Here is an 18,615-nt window from a genome sequence, read left to right as displayed (position 1 = left end):
TTAAGGTATGAGTAGAGCAGTCATTGAGGGGCAAATTAATTTAGCTACATGTTCTCCATCATTAGTGGTAGACTAAGACATTGCTCATCCAAGAAGCGTACTGTTGTGGTTCTTTCTCACTGACACTGTAATCATCTGAGGCTTTTCATCAGCTTCTAAAACATCTGAATACTTTCATGACATTATCATAGACTCTTGCGGTTCCAGGGATTCTTTTGGCAGACCAGTGCCATGAAGAAAGATAGGTCTCATCTCACTGCCTGGAACCCTGACCTGTCCAACATGACATGAAATGTAGACAACACCTTCTCTATCAGAGGCTGATCACGAACAGGATTTGACTGAATGAATGGGAAAGGAGGGGCAGTGAGTTCACTCACATAGGCTCCCTGCTCCTGCTATTTTTCTTACTTGTGGAGTTATAAAGCTTCCTTGGCTGAAGTCACCTGTTCCATATTAACCACCTCTGTTCTATCTTCAACTTCCTTGGTGGCTCAGCCGGTAGTGTCTGCCTACAATGTGGGAGACCCAGGTTTGATCCCTGGGTCGGGAAGATCCTCTGGAGAAGGAAATGGCAACCCACTCCAGTACTCTTGCCTAGAAAATCCCATAGACAGAGGAGCTCTCTTCTCCTATACCTTCCTGAGGTTTTGCCTTCTGGGCCACCATCTTGCATTTCCAGGAGGTTAGCTATAGCTTGTCATGGATGTAACTATAGGTACTGTGTCAGGGATGCTCTGATTTTGCTCAGGATAAGCATAGTGATAGAATCTCAGATAAATGGTTCCTCACCATTGGTGCTTAAATTATCTTGTTGGCATCAGCTCTGTGAAGTGTCCCAATGTGTATTGTTAACTTGAGGCAGAATATTTGGCAAAGAATGTTTTGGTTCTGTACTCCCAAGTTCTGGGCAAACAAAAGTTGTCCATCCTTTCAGGAGAGCCTAGCTTTGTTGTCTTAAACTTGGTGAGTTTGATTTCTGCCATTGAAGCACTTGGTTCCCCACAGTTCTTTCCCATAGATTCCTTTGATCCTCGAATTATTTAAGTGTTGAAGTTCCCTTCTGACTCCTCCACAGGATGGTTCTTGCTGCCAGTCAATTTGACTGTGCCAGTGCTGGGGCCAGAGAGCAGAGGGACCTAACAAGGTCAACAATTTAGGACCTGTTTACTCTCTGTAACCTGCGGCAGTACAGATGGATTTAACTACATTTATTTCTGTGTATTTTAATACATTCACCTAAACAAGGTTGATGACTTAAAAGTGTCATAAAATGCATAGTACATAAAAAACCATATCTCCGTGTAAGTCTTGCATTCCTAAAGGATCCCCATGTGTGGGCTCAGTTGCTAAGTCGTGTCCTACTCTTTGTGACCCCATGGACTGTAGCCCACCAGGCTCAGCCATAAAAACACTCTAAGTACTTTTCCCGCAGAGATCTGATGCTAAACAGGTGGTTTCACCAGGCTTCATCAGGTGTTTCCAAGCTGTCCTTCTACTTTGTCTAGGATTATATTCCACTATAGTTTACTTGAATATGTGTCTCCATTTTAATTTTCTCTCATTCTTATCATTTGCAGTAAGTTTCTCAAGAGCCCATCTTCTTTCCATCTGCTGATCTTAGATGATTTTACCAAGCAGTGCCATTCCCTTCTGCCTTCCTGTGTGTGTGTATGCGCGCACACATGCCTGCCTGCCTGTCTCAGGCTCTAGGTAAAGTCTTCATGGTACATAGCTTTATTTTAGAATAATTCCACACCTGAGTTAGGGAACCCCAAATCTCTCATCCCAAATCCTATGCTTTGTAAAGTATTAGACTCTTGACTATTCAGCTTTGTCCTAACTGCTCAGGCAGATGAAGTCTGTTTGAATGGAAAACCTTTTTGGAACACACATCAACATTTTAAAATGTCTGCCTAGGTTGCAGTGAAATTTTGAAAGAGCGTGCTCCATTTTATTTTCAATTTTTAAATAGATGTAGGCAAGAGCTGTCTTGTTAGCCCAAATCAAATTTTCATTTACCATCAATGATACTCCAGACCTGAAAAACATAGTCCTGTGTGGGGGAAAGATCTGCAATGGTGAGAAATTCATCTGTAAGAAATGTGATTCCCCATGAAAGTGATAATTAATGCAGTTAGGTGTGTGCAGTATGGTTAGAGGTAGTCTGAGCTTGTGTATATTTACTCTGTCTTTATCAGATAAACAAGTGAAAGTCCTTTACCTAAGTGTTGTTTCCTGCACTAAAATCTACCTTATCACATGTACTTTGGTTATTGAATGTAAAGAACATCCATCTTGATAATCCTATTTTTGTTAATATTCTTTCTGTCTTTTCCAAACAGGGATTGTTCTGTGAAATAGCTAATAAGATCATCACCACCACTATCATTAACACATAAACAAAGCAATGTACAGGGTGTTCTGAGCATTGGAATTCCAAATAATTTTTTAAAGCAAATGGCTTTGCACCTAAGGAACTTGAAGGAGACATCCTCATGCCACTCTATGCTTTCCAAAAGTAGTGGGAGAGAACAACCTACTCTGAGGGTAACATGCGAAGACTCATTTCCTTATCCTCTCAAACCTTAAAAAACAAACATTACTTTCACAGTAACACTTCTAAATTGACTTAGATTTCAGCAAACTGAAAATTGGAGAGTGGAATTTAGTGGCAGGTCTGGTTTTGAACAAGTGTTTGATTTTGCTAATCTCAGCAGTGCTTTTGTAAATTTCCTACCCCAAATTCCTGTCTCATGGGCACACTCAGCCATGAGAACTGAGGGATGGTTTGTGGCTTTGTGAGTGATCAGCTGATAGAATTCGCCATCTTTGAGAGGGAGAAAAATTCAAGCTAGACAAGAATTTATGTGGCAGGTAATTCTCATTTGAAATGTAATTGAATTTCTAACAGCAAATTAATTTCCCTCTGTGTCATTCACAGTAAATAGGTACTTGTCACGTTTTTTCTTCTCTTCCATCTGTTTAGCTTCTATTATCGATGGAAGAAAGTTAGTACTTCCTTTTAGTATTTTGAGTTTTATTTCTGTGCCTTTCCTTGGAGCCTTTGCCTCTCCTAAGCCAGTGTTGGAGTGATGATGAGGGTAAGTATCCCTAGTGTTGTAGAATATTTTTTAATGCGGGTTTGTGTGTGCTGTACTCCGTAGCTGACTCGTGTCCAACTCTTCGCAACCCCATGGACCAAAACCCACCAGGCTCCTCTGTCCATGGGATTTCCCAGGCAAGAATACTGGAGTGGGTTTCCATTTCATCCTCCAGGGAATCTTCCAAACCCAAGGATCGAACCCATGTGTCCTGCATCTCCTGCATTGGCAGGCAGGTTCTTTACTTATTACTGAGCCACCTGGGAAAACCTAATGTATGTTTCCAACTGAGTAAATTTATCATTTTTTTCTTCTCCTTTATAGCTCCATGTTTAATATGTTATGAACCTTTTTATAAACAAAATGAAAAAAAGAGGAAAACCTATTTGGAAACATTGAAAAAGAGCAAAGTAATGGTCATTTTAAAGTGTCTGGTTAGATCACAGTTTGGAAAGATCTGATATTTTAAAGGGCTTCCCTTGTGGCTCAGCTGGTAAAGAATCTGCCTGCAATGCAGGAGACCTGGGTTCGATCCCTGGGTTGGGAAGATCCCCTGGAGAAGGGAAAGGCTACCCACTTCAGTATTCTGGCCTAGAGAATTCCATGGACTGTATAGTCCATGGGGTTGCAAAGAGGTTGGACACGACTGAACGACTTCCACTTTCACTATACCTTAAAACAAAAGTTTTAAACTTTGGATCTGTTGAGGGTAGGGAGACAGTCCTCCCTCTCCTTTTGAAATCTCATTTAGATGTGTGTGTCTCTGTGTGTACGTATGTGCATCTTCTGGTGAAAAGGTTCATAACTTTCACAGGCTTTTTCAAATCTACTACCTTAAAATAGCTATTTGATAACTATAACTTTTATTCTCCTTATTTTAAGATCTGCTCTTTGTCATTTTAAAAACAACTCTCAACATTAGTTAACTCTTTAAATGCTTGTTTTACAGCATATGATCCTTTCTGCAATACATTTTTTTGTTTATTGTCCATGCAAAATTCTATTTCAGATTCTAGGAGGTTTCTCCCTTAAGAATCTGGTTTAAAAGCAAAGGATTTTTAACATAAATGAACTAGGTTTAGCTTTGATTTGTCTTGTATGTGGGAAAATGTATATTTTAGTGCAGTCGTTGATGTGTCATTACATAAAAAATGCATCATTCTTTGCCACGATTGGTTCTTCTCCATTCAATGTTTGTGGTAAGGCTGGTCTTTTTAACCTCTGTAACGGAAATGGAGTGACTCCTAACCTAACAGACTGAGTTATGTATAGTCTTCTGGGAAAGCAGTTAAGCAAAGTACAGATTTTTAAGTTGATGTGTACTCACTGTGCTTTCAAGTTAAGATGGTAAATACCCATGCTTTTTATGTATGTAACTGCTGTTTTCAGAAAAGTATTACCATTGACCTGGGTAAAAAGGACTGCTCTGAAATTTTTAGGAGTTTAAGAATTAGGCCTAAAGTTAATAATCGGTGAAATAAGAGATGTCATATTTTTAAGAAATGAAATCTCTAGTGTTTAAAAACTAATAATATACACATTGGTTTATGCAACTGAAACAATGGCAAGCATTATTTTGTGATTTGATCACAAATTAATTTTTGGCCTTAATGATCTGGCTTGGCCACAAAATTAAATGTTTTTTTCCAACAAGCGTTTGTTAAGTGTTTACTGTGTGCTTAGTAGTAGTCTAGACTACATGCAGGAATAACAAGAGGACCAAAAGCATGACGGTAGACTCCTGGGACTAACTGTTAAGAGCAGAGCAGCATCTAATACTGTCATTGCTTGACCCTTTGTTTTACTTTTATGTCTTTCTAAGTTTGTTTAGGGTCCCTAACTAGACAGTTATACACACCTTTGGAAAGTATAAGTATCCCCAGGCATTATTTTTAAAATATTTCAGTAAAAATATAGGTTGTGCTTCTTCACCAGAGAATATTCTGTTTTGGAGAGCTGAGCATTCTCAGTGGCTCAGAATTTATCCCTCAAATTATATCTTCTCTGTCCCTCTCTCACTTGAACCATTTTGGTTTGAAAATTTTCTGAAATTGATTATATCCTTACAGACATTTTTAAAAATAATGCACAATTCTGTTTATATGACATTCTGGAAAAGCCAAATAGGAACTGGAAAGCCAGATCAGTTGTTGCCAGAGGACAGGGGTGAAGAAGGGATTAACTACAGAGGGGCATAGAGGAATTTGTCCGGGTCATAGAACTAACCTGTATCTCAATTGCAATGGGGATGAAGCGACCACATGTTTGTCCAAACTTGCAAAGCTGTATACTAAAACTTTAGAGTGAATTTTACTGCATGTGAATTATACCTTTAATTTTTTTAAAGAGAAAAACATAGCCAAAGAACTTAGAGCATTTCTTACAGACTTTCTTAAACAATATACTGAACAAAATTTAAGGTTCTTACAGAAAGTTAGGTCTATGCTTATAATAAGATTATTGTCCCCAGGAAACATAGAGCTATAGGGATGTTTGCTCCAACATTTCAGCTTTTTAAACATTATTTTAAAATCTCTTCTCTTGCTGTAGGAATTTGCCTTTGAGTTACTATGACTTTCTCAAGCAATCCCCATAACTTTATAATCTGACCAGGGCTACTAGGGAGTTTTGTTCAGTTGCTAAGTCGTGTCTGACTCTTTGCTATGCCATAGACGGCAGCATGCCAGGCTCCTCCGTCCTCCACTATTTTCCAGAGTTTGCTCAAATTCATGTCCGTTGAGTCGGTGATGCTATCTGCACATCTCATCCTCTGCTGCCCCCTTCTCCTTTTGCCTTCCATCTTTCCTAGCATCAGGGTCTTTTCCAGTGAGTTGGCGCTTCACATCAGGTAGCCAAAATATTGGAGCTTCAGCTTCAGTGACAGTCCTTCTATGAGTATTCAGGGTTGATTTCCTATACGATTGACTGGTTTGATCTCCTTGCAGTCCAAGAGACTCTCAAGAGTCTTTAGCACCACAATTCGAGAGCATCAGTTCTTCGGCACTCTACCTTCATAGTCCAACTCTCACATCCATACATGACTACTGGAAAAACCATAGCTTTGACTGTACAGACCTTCTACTGGGGATATGGTACCCAAACAACCAAATTTAATATTTAGAACATGTGAGAGAAGAGTAAATTGGCCATGGGTTTGGGATTTCTGTATAAGCTAAGTTCATAGATATTATTTTACTTATGGTTTATTTATTTGATTATTTTCTGTTCTCATTAGTTTTCCAGAAACTGTTCTCTTTAGTTTTCCAGAGTGGCTAGATAAGTAAGTTCTGGGTAGATATCTCATTACATACTAATATTTTATGATATTTCTTGGTATTATAAGTATGCTATATTGTACTTTTATTATATTGTTGAAATATGATAAACAGTTACAGAAGCTGAAATTTAAGAAGAACTATCACTTCATACCTGTTTGTTTTTTTTCTCTGCCTTTCCATGAAACTTCATTACTCTATTATAATTATCTACCTTTAGCACTGACCAGATCTCAAACTAATGAAAGTTACAGAAAAAAAGTGTAGTGTTTTAGTTTCTATAATCTTTTTCCATTAAATGTGTATTTAATCCTCACTCGTTTTTTAAGGTTTCCCAAGTGGCTCAGGTGCTTCCCAGGTAGGTCAGATGGTAAGGAATCTGCCTGCCACTGCAGGAGACCCAGGTTCAATCCCTGGGTGGGGAAGGTCTGCTGGAGTAGGGAATGGCAACCGGCTTCAGTATTCTTGCCTGGAGAATTCCATGGACAGAGGAACCTGGAGGGCCACAGTCCCTGGGGTCACAAAAAGTCAGACACGACTGAGCAACTAACACTTTCACTTTCAGGTGGCTCAGTGGTAATGAACCCCCCCTGCCGATGTAGGAGATGCGAGTTTGATCCCTGGGTCAGGAAGATTCCTAGGAGAAGGAAATGGTAACCCACTCCAGTAGTCTTGCCTGGAAAATCAGAGGAACCTGGAGGTCTTACAGTCCATGGAGTAGCAAAGAGTTGGACATCACTGAGTATACACACATACATGCACTTAAAAAAAAAAAAAATCATTCCAATTTGCTTTAAGGGAGTGGTTTTGAGGAGAAAACTCAATATAGTTGTGTGCACCCGTGGTATCAAGTGAGGAAAAACACTGAAAGGAAAGTGTGTTGGAAGCAAAAGTTCTTGCCAGGGTCTCATGAAGTGTTCCAAGCTACTTTTTCCTTGTTGACTCAAAAGAACAAATAGTAAAGACGCTGAAGGACCTCACTTCTTTTGGCCCATAGTTATGTATAACAGAGACATGAAACACCAGCTCCAATCCAAGACCTTCAGTGAGTAGTTTGGGGAAAGTGTTATCCATAGCATTGATATTGAAGTCCAAGGAAATCAGGTGGAAAACTAAAGGATCTAGTTGCTCTAGTACATTTCAGCCTTCTGGATTTAAAGAATCCTCCTGCAATTCAGGGGACCCCAGTTCAATTCCTGGGTTGAGAAGATCCACTACAGAAGGGATAGGTTACCCACTCCAGTATTCTTGGGCTTCCCTGGTGGCTCAGCTGGTAAAGAGTCCACCTGCAATGTGGGAGACCTGGGTTCGATCCCTGGGTTGGGAAGATCCCCTGGAGAAGGGAAAGGCTACCCACTCCAGTATTCTGGCCTGGAGAATTCCACGGACTGTATAGTCCGTGGGGTCACAAAAGAGCTGGACACAACTGAGCAACTTTCACTTTCATCCAGCCCATCTACTACCTATTAGAGATCACCATTTCTGCATATTCCTTCTCCTTTAAGATGTACTAGCTACTTAATAGTAAATTCTTTGTTCCTTTCATCTTTATTTATTAGGATCATCCCCATATTCTTTAAAAAATTCTGTATATGCATTAGATTTGCCTTCTCTGGGTCATAAAGTGAGATCGTAGATGCAGGAATAAATATGGACCAATTCCTTTTCTTATGAAATTTATTCATTCATTCAAAAAAGGAGTTTTAATTAATTAAAAATAGTTTTGAATACCAGGTATCCTAGGCTTTGAGTGTCAGATACTCAGAAAACGAGGGTGACATAATCATTGCACTTGCACCGTAAGTCATGCATGCAGCTCACTTCTCTGAGCTTTAGTTTTCTTATCTGTTTCAGGAGAAGGTATCTCACAAAGCTATTGGAAAGCTTAGCTAAGATAATGCATGTGAAAGCATTGTAAAATTATAAAGTGTGGACGTGTTTGTTGTCATGTTTGGTTTAAAAATAGAAGCTGGGAGAATTTTAATCCTGAAACCATTTAGATAACCCAGTTATGAGACTCTGGATAAAGTGAGAAAAACAATGCATGTCAAATGTGATTCATTCCCAGGAGAGTGTTTTGAGATTGTATTGTTAGGAGCCTTGCATCCTAGAAATTATTTCACTGGCGTTTATGTGAAGTGTTATTGGAAATAACATAGCTTCTTTTGACATAACACATTACTATCAGCCTTTGTTAGCACTCATAGTGCATTTTTACTATATCTTATTAATAAGGGTGTATTGAATGAACCCCATGGCAGTGAGAAATATATAAGATGCCATTTTGTAGTTGGTTTCTAGAGTGTCTTTATAGCAGTCTCCCAGTGTTTCTATTTATTGTTTTTCCCTCCCCTCCCTATTTTTGTTTCTATTAGTTCTTTACAGGTAGGAATATTATATGTTCCAGTTTTCCTGAGACAGTCTTAGGTTTTGCCTGTTGTCCTAGCATCCCATCTCTTTATCATTTTAGCATACTTAAAAATGTTCCAATCTGGACCATATGTTATGTGGCCACCTTGGCTCAAGGCATAAGAGAAAATGAGGAAGGAACCAGAAAATTAGTGGAATTGTAAAGATCTGTGGAAACTGATCTCAGAGTGTGGACTTGGTCCAGTAATATCGTGGAATTCAACTTAGAGATTTAAGTCACTGTATTGTGCCTGATTATCAGTTCATATCACAGCAGGGTTCTAGTGAGCTGTTACGACTAGAGCATGTGTTTGTTCACCCAGACTCAGAACAGCAGCTTTTGCACTTGAAAGGTTCTCACTTTGGTATGACTTGTTGGAGCTTGAAGGCTAACATTCCTCCTAAGGGCCCCTCAAGGTTTTCCTTTAGTGTGAACATATGCATTAAGATGGTATTGATCCAGTTTTTGACCATTATTCACCCACAGCAGCCAACCAGTGGGGTTGTAAAACATGTCTATCGCCCCTTCCCCACCTGTATGGCTCTTGTGTTGTGATTAAAGATTCAGCTTAGAGGGACGGGCCCATGTTGCAGCCTCTCTGCCACAGCCTCCTCCCCTTTCAGAGTGAGAAAGTTGGAGCGAAAGGTCCAAAACAGAGAATTCTACAAAGAGAAAGGTGCCATTTTGTGTGTCTACTTGCAATCCCTATTATAATGGAATGATACTCCTTGTCTCTTCCTGCCAGCATTAATATGAATTTTTAAATAAAGGTCAAGGGAAGGGCTTCCTTGGTAGTGGTAAAGAATCCACCTGCCAATGCAGGAGACACAGGTTCAATCCCTGATCCGGGAGGAACCCATATGCCACAGAGCAACTAAACGCATGTGCCACAACTACTGAGCCTGTGCTCTAGAGTCTGGGAGCCACAACTGCTGAAGCCCATGCACCCTGGAGCCCGTGCTCCGCCACAAGAGAAACCACCACGAGAAGCCCGCACACCACAACTAGAGAGTAGCCTCCGCTTGCTATAACTAGAAAAAAAGCCTGTGCAGCAACAGAGATCCAGCACAGCCAAAAATAAAGAAATAAATAATTTGTTTTTAAGTCAAGGAGAGATAGACAGCAGGGACCTATATATATATATCTATATATAGCACAGAGAACTATATTCAATATCTTGTGATAACTTGTAATGGAAAAGAATCTGAAAAAGTACACTTGAAGCTAACACAACCTTGTAAATCAACTATACTTCAATTTTTTAAAAACAGATCAAGAGGATACTTTACTGTTTTAGTGTATGCAGTCCCAGGGTCGTCAAAGCATGGCAGTTTGATCAAGTTCACTGCAAATTTGCTAGTTTAAAAGCAAATGCAAAACAAATAAAAAATACAAATAGTAAACACCTCTGAAACCTTAAAAGGAAAAAAAGCAAATGCATAACTCTGCCATTCTCTGTTGACAGCAGTATTGGACTTTGGGGTTGGGCTGTGTGTTCATTAGGCCTGAAGAAATGTGTATGATTTAAGACTTTGAAAGTGAAGGTGGAAATTCAAAAAATAAAGAAGAATCAGTGGAATGGATCCTTTTACCACTACCCCGTTTCCCTTTGTAGAGAGGCAAATGTGGTACAAAGATCTCCCTTGAAACAGTGCTTCTCGCTTTAATGTGGGACTCTTGTTGAAATGCAGATTCTGGGCAGTAGGTCTGGGCTGAGGGCCTGAGATTCTGCGTTTGTGGTGCTGGTGCTGCGGGACCCCGGGCCACTGCTTGTCTAGTGAATTGTTGGGAAGTGAGTGCTGAGATGGGTTCTGACTCTGGAGGTCACTCTTGCACCGCAGTGACTCAGGCAGGAGCGCCCCTCCTCTGTCAGGAGGTGCTGTGTTTTAGTGGGAGGTTAGAGCAAGAGGAGCTGTCTGGACACTTAGGGCTTAAACACTGTTCCCTGTCTCCTTAAAAAGAACCCTTGAGGTATCCCCTACAGAGGCCCAATGTTCCTGCTAGTGAGAAGAATAAAGAAATATACATTGCATGGGCTTGGGATGCCAGGAACTGGCTCCTTTTATATCTATTAAGGGTTATGAGGAAAGGAGTAGGGAGCAAAAGATTAGGAAAATAAATAGAAAATTAGAGGAAATTCAGAAAAGGAAAGTTCCATCCCCTCCTGCCTCTTTCATAGGTAAAAGCTGTGATGTGCCTTCCTCTCCGAACTTCTCTAAATAAAGACACAGACCTCTACTGACTAGTTTGTTTGACTATATTCTGGCTATTTAACTTATTTTACAAAATGTCCTTCATCTACAAAAGAAGGATTTAGATGGTTTTATCAGAGCCTTTTCTATTGTAAAGCATAGCAACTAAGAGTTTTATGATCATACAGTACTATATATAAAATATACATGTGTCTTTAACACTATAGTTTTATTTCTGCAAGTGCACCTCCAAAATAAATGTTGTTAGTACATATAAATTTTGTATTTCCCCCACATATTCCTGGTTCTCTTTCTTTTAAAAAGTCTACTTTTGTTTCATAACTTCAAAAGTTTTTTTTATGTTAACCTGTAATTGGCTGTATAAATTTCTGCTCCATAATGGTAATTTAAGGAATCTGGTCTCACTGTTCCAGCAATAGCTAGAACTTTCTTCTCTGCTTTACCAGCATTCTCTCTTAAGCATCTACTTGTTTTGGGGATGTGTGTGCATTAGATACCTCTTCTGAGAGGGTGAAGGAGTCTTTGTTCCAGAAGGTAATTTGGGTCCAGCCGTAACTGTGTTCCTTCAACATCATGACCCCTTCAGTCTTAGGACAGAAGTCTGGAATTTATTCTCATCTCTGTTCTGACTAATTGGTTACATACCAAGACCCATATCATGTGGTAGTCAGGCATTTCTCATCCTCAGACTTCTGAATGAAAGAATTCATTTTTTCTATAAATTTACCCTCAGAGACAGTGTTGAGTTTTATAAAAGATAAATCACTCTGAGCCAAGGATGAAGAATGAACGTAGAATTCCATATTGAGCAACTAAAATTGTTGTTATTAAATACAAACTTAGTGAAAACATATTACTTGTGTACAGAGAGATTTTAAATACATTGAGTTGAGGGTGTGTTTCTGTACTGAAAACAAGAAACTTAGGTCGGCATGGAGTCCAATTTCATTGACCGTCCCACAAAGCTTTGGTGAGAGTTTTAATTGGCACCTTTCTGCAGGGCAGCCTGACATTATCCATCAGAATGTGCAGGCTCATCCTTTTCTTCTCACAAATCTACTTCTTGGAATTGATTCACAGCAAATTATTGAATAAGTACACTAAGCTGTATGTAAAAATATGTTCCTCAAAGAGTTTGTAATAGGAAAAAATTAGAATCTGAATACTCAAAAATAAAGGTCAAATATAGCATAAATATGAAAGAGGATGCTATGCAGCTATCAAAAGAAGAGATATATTAATAGGTGTGTGTGTAAGTTACTCCGTCGTATTTGACTCTGCTACCCCATACAGTCCATGGAATTCTCTGGGCCAGAATACCGGAGTGGGTAGCTGTTCCCTTCTCCAGGATATTAATCCTGGAGCCAGACATCCTGGAATGCGAAGTCAAGTGGGCCTTAAGAAGCATCACTACAAACAAAGCTAGTGGAGGTAATGGAATTCCAGTTGAGCCATTTCAAATCCTAAAAGAGGATGCTGTGAAAGTGCTGCACTGTATATGCCAGCAAATTTTGGAAAACTCAGCAGAGGCCACAGGACTGGAAAAGGTCAGTTTTCATTCCAATCCCAAAGAAAGGCAATGCCAAAGAATGTTCAAACTACCACACTTTTGCACTCATCTCACAGGCTAGTAAAGTAATGCTCAAAATTCTCCAAGCCAGGCTTCAGCAATACATGAACTTCCAGATGTTCAAGCTGGATTTCAAAAAGGCAGAGGAACCAGAGATCAAATTGCCAACATCCGCTGGATCATTGAAAAAGCAAGGGAGTTCCAGAAAAACATCTGCTTCTGCTTTATTGACTTAGCCAAAGCGTTTGACTGTGTGGATCACAAGAAACTGGAAAATTCAAGAGATGGGAATACCAGACCACCTGACCTGCCTCCTGAGAAGTCTGTATGCAGGTCAAGAAGCAACAGTTAGAACTGGACATGGAACAACAGACTGGTTCCAAATAGGAAAAGGAATATGTCAAGGCTGTATACTGTCACCCTGCTTACTTATATGCAGAGTACATCATGAGAAATGCTGGGCTGGATGAAGCACAAGCTGGAATCAAGATTGCTGGGAGAAATATCAATAACCTCAGATATACAGATGACACCACCCTTATGGCAGAAAGTGAAGAACTACTAAAGAGCCTCTTGATGAAAGTGAAAGAGGAGAGTGAAAAAGTTGGCTTAAAGCTCAAAATTCAGAAAACTAAGATCTTGGCATCTGGTCCCGTCACTTCATGGCAAATAGATGGAGAAACAGTGGAAACAGTGGCAGACTTTATTTTGGGGGGGCTCCAAAATCACTGCAGATGGTGACTGCAGCCATGAAATTAAAAGACCCTTACTCTTTGGGAGAAAAGTTATGACCAACCTAGATCACATATTAAAAAGCAGAGACATTACTTTGCCAACAAAGGTCCGTCTAGTCAAGGTTATGGTTTTTCCAGTATTCATGTATGGTTGTGAGAGTTGGACTATAAAGTTGAGCACCGAAAAATTGATGTTTTTGAACTGTGATGTTGGAGAAGACCCTTGAGAGTCCCTTGGACTGTCAGGAGATCCAACCAGTCAATCCTTAAGGAAATGAGTATTGAATATTGATTGGAAGGACTGACGTTGAAGCTGAAACTCCAGTACTTTGGCCACCTGATGCAAAGAGCTGACTCATTTGAAAAGACCCTGATGCTGGGAAAGATTGAAGGCAGGAGGAGAAGGGGACGACAGAGGATGAGATGGTTGGATGGCATCACTGACTCAATGGACATGAGTTTGAGTAAACCCTGGGAGTTGGTGATGGACAGGGAAGCCTGGTGTGCTGTAGTCCATGGGGTCACAAAGAGTTGGACATGACTGAGTGACTGAACTGAACCTGTAAAAGATGGCAATAATGTTAAAATAAAAAAATAACATATTTGGAGAAAAATATAAAAGTACACCCATGTGTATGTGAGCACAGAGAAGAATTAGGAAGCTATATAGCAAAATGTTGATAGTAATGAAATTACAGCTGATTTTCCTCTTTCTCAACTTTTATTGTTGGAAATGTAGTACTATTACATTGAGGAGGGTAAAGATAACTTAATTTGAAAGTTGCAGAAAAAAGCAGCCACTCTGGGACTGAATTGGAGGAGAAATGAGAGCCCTGCTGTTGCAGCAACCCTTTGATGTTGATTGGCAGGAGTTCTTTGACTGGCCTTTGCTGTACCAGGAAGAACTTGGGAGGCCGTGGGGGCCTGTGAGACGAGATCCCTGTCCTGCTGACCTATGCACAAGGTCCCCTTCAGCCTTACCCTGTCTGGCAATATCAGCCCTAGGGAGCCTCACATGCTCCTTTGGGTCCAGGATTTAGAAGAACAGAATTACTGAATGTCTGTCAGGTCTGGAAGTGTCTGTAGGGCTGTCCAAGTCCAGCTATGAAGAACTGGAGGTCTAGAGTGTATAAGTAACTTTCTCATAGCCCTGGAGGTATTTCGAGGCCAAGTCGAGATGAAGACACAGTTCCCAGGCTCATTGTCTTGGACTGCTGTATAGCTTATGCCCGAATTCTGCTGCTGTGGATGAGTCACCAGTTCTCACAAGCAGCTTTAAAGGCCAGAGGAAAAGAGGTTTCCAGGTAAGGGGATCAGTTTTCTCTTGTAACTTAGGACATTAACTTCTTAGACCTTTTGTCCAGATCTGTGTCCTGTGAAATATATGAAAATTCAGGGCTTCTTGACTTTCCTTGGGTCCCGGCCTCTTTGGGATGCCTCATAAAGCCTCAGAACCTCTCTCTTGAACAATGTAGGTTTGCTAGAAACCACAAAACTTTGCATTTGGCTTAGGGGTTTCAAAAGCTGTCTGAGACTTGTTGCTTTATTGTCAATGTTATCTTGTGTTCTCTACGTTTTCAAGTAAGTTCTCTTGCTTTTGAACACAGTGAGACTATGAACTGGTTTTCATACCTTTGCATTAAACTTGTTTCTTTTTTAAAAATTTATTTATTTATTTTAATTGGAGACTAATTACTTTACAATATTGTGGTGGTTTTTACCATACATTGACATGAATCAACCATGGGTGTACATCCCGAACCCCCCTCCCAGCTCCCTCCCCATCCCATCCCTCTGGGTTGTCCCAGTATACTGGCTTTGAGTACCCTGTTTCACTTACTGAACTTGGACTGGTGATCTATTTCACATATGGTAATAACATGTTTCAGTGCTATTCTCTCAAATCTTCCCACCCTCGCCTTCTCCCACAGCGTCCAAAAGTCTGTTCTTTATATCTGTGTCTCTTTTGCTATCTTGCATATAGGGTCATCATTACGATCTTTCTAAATTCCATATATATGCATTAAACATGTTTCTGAGAGAACAACAGTCTGGAAAGAGAGAAAGAAAGGACAGGAACTAGGAAGATCTGGCCATCTCACCGCATTAGCCATTTGTTTTGTTTCCTGTTACTGCTGGATTTGTCTTTCCAATAAAAGTGAAATTTTATGTTATTTTTAAAATCTCCTACCATACTAGCGTAACTGGTTTCATTCTAGCAGTGCACTCTGCTCTGTTCCTGTCCAGGTGAATAATTCATGATGACAACCAAAGACTGTCTTCAGTGTGTTCTTTCATGCTGTTCTTTGGAAGAGGACAGTCCCTTCCATGAGAAAGACACAGACAGGGCCCCAGATGAGGCTAGAACTTCTCACCAAAACCTATGTGTCTGAAAAAGAGCAGGCAGTTTCCACTTATAATACTTTAGAGTTTTGAAAATAGCCTGGTGCCATGATTTTCACATTAGCTGGAGGAGTTGTGAACATGCTGACCACTGGACCCACCTGAAGACTTTCTGATTTGGTGGGGCCCAAGGATATGCATTTCTTGTTCCCAGGTGATGCTGGCATGGGTGGTCCAGGGCCACACTTTGATGAACAGTGACCTAGGGAGTAGAAGTCTGTAAGGCAGTGTGTTTTCCAACCTTTTCTGATAACAAGAACCACTTGGATGTGTGTGAAGGATATACATTTCAACTCCATTCCAGACTCACTGAAGCAGAATCTCTGGGGAGTGTTGGGATGCTGCATTTTCAGACTTGGGGAACTACTATTGCTATCAGGTAAACACCCTGCAGATCACCAGGGGACAGTAGAATTTACCTACCATTCAGCCACGGTTCCTCCATCCATTGCATGTTTGACCCTATGATGCCCTCAGCCCCTAGACATGTATCTATCTGTCTTCATTCTCATTTTAAATTGATTTTTATGCCATCTTTATAAAACATATTTTTATTTCAGGTGTTCAATAAATGGTGTAAAAGAGACACTAGAACACCTGCCTTCTGAGAACTCTGAGGTTTTATTGAGTTCTCTTTCTGTAAAGACAGTTACAGTCTTGGTGCATGCACGCGTGTGTGTGACTGTGAGCAAAGCAGGGGGCTGGAAGGAGGGTAGGAAGAAAGAAATGTGCATTTCTGTGAAGTTCCCTGGTAATTTAGCTGGTCCGGGGTCACACTTTGAGAACCACTTAAATAGACCAGTGACTCAAACATAGCACATTGGCATCGCCTAGTGAAAGTGAAGTCGCTCAGTTGTGTCCGACTCTTTGCGACCCCATGGACTATAGCCTGCCAGGCTCCTCTGCCCATAGGATTCTCCAGGCAAGAATATCGGAGTGGGTTGCCATTTCCTTCTCCAGGGGATCTTCCCAACCCAGGGATCGAACCTGGGTCTCCTGCATCACAGGCAGACGCTTTATCCTCTGAGCCACCAGGGAAGGAAGGTCTCCTTAAAAAATACTTCTGTCTGGGCCCCAACCCTACAGAGTACTTCATGGATAATTATTACCATAATTAACACCATATCACCATATAATTACCAGTCATGTACTTGGACCTGTATAATAACTCCAGTGCTGTGGGTCCCTTGGGATACAAGGTAACCTATTCAGAAGCATAAGGCCTGATGGGTAAAATAGGGCTAAGCCAGTGCCTCTCCCACATCAGTGTGTGTACGAATCACCTGGGTTGCTTCTTAGGATGCAGATTCTGATTCAGTATATCTTCAGTGGGGTCCAAGATTCTACTTTTTTTAAGAAGTCACACAGATGCTGCTGCTCTTGACATGGGTACCACACTTTGAGTAGCAAGGGGCTTAGAAAATATTGACCAACACATGTAAATGTCCATCAACACAAGCGTTATTTTTTTAAAATAGTGTAGAACAAATAGAAACACAGTTGCCAGACATTTTAAATTAAAAATAAAGCTGTTGTGCCATTAATGAACTTTTCTTTTCCCTTGATGGCTAGAAATTTTTGTTTTTGTTTCTCTCTAATACTATCTGTAGTTTCAAATGTTTGTGAATTAACTTTGCTTTAGTATGATAGACATATACTATCAGGTCTTTTGTCCCCCCAAGTCTGGATCTCATTGTTCCCTGTCTTTCTGAATTTGGGATCTTGCTCTCTACCTCATTGTCTCAGACTCTGCCCAATTGGTATTATTACGCAGAAACCTAAATGTTCATTAATGCCCCAAGGCCCTCATTTCAGAAGCTGATGGTATTTGGCTGCAAAGTGCTGCTAGATTGCACACTTCGTGAGCCAGACTTCTTGGTACATGGCTTCAGTTTGTTTTTGGCCTGAGCCCAACCTTTCTGCCCTGGGTGAGGGGTGAAGCCTTTTCTCTGGTGGGTTCCATGCTCTGTTACTTTTCCTAGCATGATGGAGTTGAGACATTGCTGTCCGAGTCTTTTAGAAGGGGGAATGGAGATGCTCAAGAAGGAAGAGGCAGGACCTTAAATGAGGAGAAAGGGTTTTAAGTCTTTGTCGTGGAGTCGGCTTCCCTTGGCCTGTGGCAGAAGTGTTAGGTGATTGATGGCTTCTGAATTGGCACTGAAAGGAGCATCTCTGACTTCTCCCCATTTGAATTTGGTGGGAATAACCCCAGGAGTCCACAGTTCCCATGCTGACAAGAGGACAAAGATCTTCCTCCTGGGTGTGACCTGAGACCGGTCAGGCTGTCACTACACTGCTGTTACCCGGAGCATCCCTCAGTAGAATGGAACACCAGCAGGAAACAGGGATTCTCAGCCATTTCCCAGTTTTAAATGAAATCTCCACGGCGATGCCAACACCCCCACCATGCGTAAACTAGAATTTGCCCTCAAGCATGGGTAGATGAACATCAGCTAGATTTTTGCACAGTCATGAAAGCAGTCTGCTTATCCCAGCTGGAAAGCCTGAAACAATAAAATAGCAGAGAATGTTCTGAGTCTATATTAAAAATATAAAAGCATAAATGAGATTTATTTCAGCTGAAGGAAAGCAGTATTCCAGCCTTACTGGAATAGCTTGAATGGCCTGTTTAGAGCAACTTGAACTTGACTGTGAATGAGGTACAGTAGATACTAGTGCTGTCTTTTTACATCTCTGGATTCGGTTTCTGGTTCCAGCTTTTCCCATAACCGTTTTCAGTTGAAGTGCATATGCTGTATTGATAACACAGTTTAACTTTTGAGGAACTTTTGTCAGGCAGCAAATTATAAAGTACCTTCTGATCTAGGCACTTGACCTCTTTTAAGTTTCCCTTAAATAAACTTGTTTCTTCTGGCGATAATATAAGAATATCTGAGAAGTTTCTG

General features: G+C 40.6%; 1 protein-coding gene and 1 non-coding gene across 2 annotated transcripts in view; one reads left to right on the top strand and one right to left on the bottom strand.

Moving 5' to 3' along the window:
• Positions 1-18,615, top strand: part of KANK1 (KN motif and ankyrin repeat domains 1) — a 213,530-nt gene that overhangs the window by 124,519 nt on the left and 70,396 nt on the right. The window lies entirely within an intron of this gene.
• TRNAH-GUG lies at positions 16,676-16,747 on the bottom strand. Its single transcript has one exon. It is a non-coding gene; the product is annotated as a tRNA-His (tRNA).

The sequence above is a fragment of the Cervus elaphus genome, chromosome 29 (assembly GCF_910594005.1).
Source record: "Cervus elaphus chromosome 29, mCerEla1.1, whole genome shotgun sequence".
NCBI lineage: Eukaryota > Metazoa > Chordata > Mammalia > Artiodactyla > Cervidae > Cervus > Cervus elaphus.
The sequence above is the reverse complement of the archived record's forward strand: the minus strand, read 5'-3'. Positions and strand labels throughout refer to the sequence as shown.